This window comes from Gorilla gorilla, chromosome 7 (assembly GCF_029281585.2).
Source record: "Gorilla gorilla gorilla isolate KB3781 chromosome 7, NHGRI_mGorGor1-v2.1_pri, whole genome shotgun sequence".
In the NCBI taxonomy this organism is placed as follows: domain Eukaryota; kingdom Metazoa; phylum Chordata; class Mammalia; order Primates; family Hominidae; genus Gorilla; species Gorilla gorilla.
The window spans coordinates 126,967,519-126,972,219 of NC_073231.2; the positions used below are offsets into that span (position 1 = coordinate 126,967,519).

General features: G+C 39.2%; 1 pseudogene; it reads right to left on the reverse strand.

Moving 5' to 3' along the window:
• Positions 1 to 935: 935 nt before the first annotated feature.
• LOC101143030 (glucosamine 6-phosphate N-acetyltransferase-like) lies at positions 936 to 1,501 on the reverse strand (annotated as a pseudogene).
• Positions 1,502 to 4,701: the final 3,200 nt, after the last annotated feature.

Consider the following 4,701-nt stretch of genomic DNA (forward strand, 5'->3'; position numbering starts at 1 on the left):
GGATTACAATTCAACATGAGATTTGGGTGTAGCCTACAAACAATATCAATACGTTTTTAAATATTGTATTCCACTCATTGATATTACATTTTTGACAAAAGTGTTACTCAGAACAGAGGCTTCAGATGCCCATGAAAAGAAACACTGGGGTTGAAATACATATGCTGAGATTTGCTAATTCACTGTTAAAAAGTACCTTAGATGTCCCAATATAATTGCTCTTTGGTATTTTTAACAAATGAATAACTATATTTCACAAATAAGAAAAATCGTGTTTTTTATCTACATAGAACTATACAAACTTCTAGTAAAACTTTTAAATTATTTTACTTTGAATCTTGTCAAATGAAGCATTTTCATTTCTTCTACGCTTCTTTAAAAGGCTGAACAAGTTTGCCTGCATTAGTATCAACACATGTTGGACTGTGCTATGTTTAGTTGTAATAACTAATTTATCCATCCTCACTTAATATGTGGGAAATGATATAGCCCTAAGTGTATTGAGATATGTTTCTTTGAAACAAAAATATTTAATTTTTTGCATGTGATAAGAAACAGCCTTATTCAACATACACTTTTTAAAAATGAGCAATACAGACAGCAGTCTTATGACTCTTTATTACCCATAATCTTGACTCCCATGAAGCCAAACTTCAGAGAAATACATTCAATAAAAGATTCAAGCTAAAAATATATTCCTTTGGTTGAAAATCATTCCCTTTATAATATTCATTTGTAATCTAAATTCACATACATCCCACCAGCCCAAAATTATCTTCTAAATGTCATTATACTTGTAGTATTGCCGTGTTTTGTTTTTTTTTTCAGTCCAGTACTTATGGAGGTTACTGGGCTGCAGCAACACATTATTTTAACTCTAAGAAGAGTATAGACTTATAGCATTAGCTCCTTTAACAATTTTCTAAAAAAGATTTTTAGTTTAGAAACCTCCAGCCTGTGCGGTTTTCCTCAGATACAATATATCCAGACTTTTTATACAAACCAACATTTTGTGGTAGAAATTCAAGGGAAATCTTCTAACAGTTCAGTTTCTAGCTTAGCAAAGTAAGGGTTGGTAATAACAACTTGCCAAGCTGCTTTTCTCTGCATTCATCACTAATGATAACATCTTCTATTCTTCCTCTCTTAGAACAGGAATGGATGAATTTGTGTTCTATTATCAGAGTTGCTGTAGCAACAATCTGTCCTAGAGTTGCATCTTCCACAACTGCAACATCATAGTCCCCAGATTTCTTTATATGCTCAAAAGATTTCATAAATTGTTCAGGGTTCACAACTCCAGTCTCTTGTCAGCTGACCCCGTATCTTAAAACACACACACACGCACACCTCTATTTAAGTCAGCAGTACAAGCAGGTCTCAAAACAGGTCTCCTCCAGGACGCGTTGGGGAAATGGCTGGAGAAAATCTAGCTGTATTCCGACTCCAGGCTACTTCTTTGAGTACTCTGGTCAAATACAGGGGTTTCATCAGGTTTCATTTTTGCAGTAAGGTCTTGTTTTCCCATCTTTGTTTGTTTGTTTGTTTGTTTGAGATGGAGTCTCGCTCTTTCGCCCAGGCCGGACTGCAGTGGCGCTATCTCGGCTCACTGCAAGCTCCGCCTCCCGGGTTTACGCCATTCTCCTGCCTCAGCCTCCCGAGTAGCAGGGACTACAGGTGCTCGCCACTGTGCCCGGCTAATTTTTTGTATTTTTAGTAGAGACGGGGTTTCACCGTGTTAGCCAAGATGGTCTCGATCTCCTGACCTCGTGATCTGCTCGCCTCGGCCTCCTAAAGTGTTGTTTTCCCATCTTAAGCTCTAGGTTACTATTCTCCATAGAGCCCGATCATCATACTAGACAGGTAGCTCTGTCTCCCCTATTCAGCGAATCCTGCCCGTAGAGGCCCTGTAGTCGATGCTCCTGGCCAGGCGCATTGGACTCTATGACTCACTTTTACACGAGGAATATTAGTATTTAAAGCAATAACTGAAACAATGGGGGATGAGTATTATATAACACGCGAATTAAGAAAGAAATTACAGACCGCCAATTTTGGAGAAAATAATGAGTCAAACATTGTTTTGTTATGAGCAAAACATACTCTGCTTTATTATTTATTTACTCTTCCTCAACATGAAACTTTTAAAAGTTAGATAATATATGTATTATAATCATAAAATGTTTATGCTAATTATACTTACGTAATTGTATTAATTAATTTTATATGTACATATATATTTAACCCTAGACATACTAAACGCATATCTCTAGGGGTTGGTTCTACTAATTTTTGTTTAAGGCAAACTGAAAACTTCCATGTAATTCTCTGTATTTATGGAACATGACCACAGAACATACTCTTAAGAAATTTCCAAATGAACTAAAGAGTTAAATGATATGGATTGGCTCTCTGTCCCTACCCAAATCTCATCTCATCTTGTTAACTGATTTATATTTATTTATTTATTTCTAGTTTTATTTATTTATTTATTTATTTTTGAGACGGAGTCTCACTCTGTCACCCAGGCTGGAGTGCAGTGGCGCAATCTCGGCTCACTGCAAGCTCTGCCTCCCGGGTTCACGCCATTCTCCTGCCTCAGCCTCCGGAGTGGCTGGGCCTACAGGTGCATGCCACCACACCTGGCTAATTTTTTTTTGTTTTCCAGTAGAGACAGGGTTTCACTGTGTTAACCAGGATGGTCTCTATCTCCTGACCTTGTGATCCTCCCGCCTCGGCCTCCCAAAGTTAACTGATTTATATAGGAGTACAGCTAGTTATGTGTATAGAATAGAATTGGTAGGGGACTTCAAAAAAAAAAAAAGTTGAGACGTTTTTATAGTAAGGTGGAGATAGACTTTTCTCATTAAAATATTTCCTTTATATTTGTTATAAGGCTGTTAGAAAGCTGGAAAAATAGAAAATAACTAAAGATATTTGTTCAATGGTGAACATTAGGGTTTATAATCCAAATTTCTTTTAAATAACTGCAAAACACAAATGAAAAAGAAAAGCTTGTTGAGAAATATAATGAAGTCCTAATCCTAGAGCAAGGGAGGAAACAAATCTGAAAGAGATTGACTATGGTTTATTAGGTGCTATAGATTAAATGTTTGTGTTCCCTCCCTGCCCACTCTTCAATTCATATGTTGAAATCTTAACCTCCAAGGTGGTGGTAGTAGGAGGTGGATTCAAGAGGTGATTCGTCATGAGGGCCAATCACTTTGAGAGGTGATTAAGTCATGAGGGCCAAGCCCTTATTAATGGGTTTAAAGCCCTTTTCCCTTTCTGCAATGTAAATACACAGTGAGAAGACAGTTGTCTGTCTGTGAACTGTGAAATGAGCCCTTATAAGATACCAAATCCGCCTCCATCCTGATCTTGAACTTCCTGCCTCAAGAACTGTGAGAAATGTTTATTGTTCCTAAGGCAGTCAGTCTATGGCAATTTGTTGTAGCAGCCTGGATAGGCTAAAGCAAAAATTGGTGCTGAAAAGTGGAGTGCTGCTATAACAAGTATCTAGAAACGCAGGACTGGCTTTGGCACTGGGTAAAAGATCGAAGCTGGAGAGTTTGAGGTGCATAAAGAAAAAGCTTATATTGCCATGAATAGATTCTTTGGGGCAATTCTGATGAGGACTCAGGAGAGGAGGAGGGGTTTGGAGAAAGCCTAAATCTTCTTAGAAAACACCTAAGTGACTGGGCGCAGTGGCTCATGCCTGTAAACCCAGCACTTTGGGAGGTTGAGGTGGGCAGATCACCTGAGGTCAGGAGTTCGAGACCAGCCTGGCCAACATGGTGAAGCCCTGTCTCTACTAAAAATACAAAAATTGACTGGGCATGGTGGCGGGCTCCTGTAATCCCAGCTAGTCAGGAAGCTGAAGCAGGAGAATCGCTTGAACGTAGGAGGCAGAGGTTGGAATGAGCCAAGTTCATGCCACTGCACTCCAGCCTGACAACAGAGCAAGACTGTCTCAAACAAAACAAAACAAAACCAAAAAAACCCTAAGTGACCCTGAACAGAATGTTAGTAGAAATATGGCTGATAAAGGTCATTCTTATGAGATCTCAGACAAAAATGAGGAACATGTTTTTGAATCACGAAGGAAAGGCCGTCTTTGTTATAAAGTACTAAAGAACTTGGCTGAATTGTGTTTGTGTCCTAATGTTTCATGGAAAGTAGAACTTGTGAGTGAAGAAATTGGGTATTTTGCTGAGGACATGTCTGAGCAAAGTGTTGAAGGTCTTTACTGGATTCTCTTGACTGCTTATAGAAAACTGTGAGAAGAGGGGAAATGACTTAAAGATGGGATTGTTAATCAAAATGGAAACAAATTTAAGATTAGAAAATTTGTAGCCTATCCATAATATAAAAATCAAGAAAGCATGGTCAGAAGAGAACTCTCAGGGTGTGGACAAATGACCATCTGACAGAGATTAGTTAGTCATCTGAACAGCAGCCAGAAGTTATTGTTCAAGACAAGGGAAGAATGTAAAGGAGGGACCCCTGTGCCTCTGGGACTTTGGGGACACACTTCCCAGTGACAGTCACATTGCAAGCTTTGCTCCCGTCACTCCAGCACTGTACTCCTCATCCACCCCAGTTGTGGTTCTGGTGAGTCTGGATGTGGCACAGGCCACAGTGGTTGTGCCTTTGATGGGTGTAGTCTCTGCAAGTGTGTAAAGTGCATGAGCCTGGGGG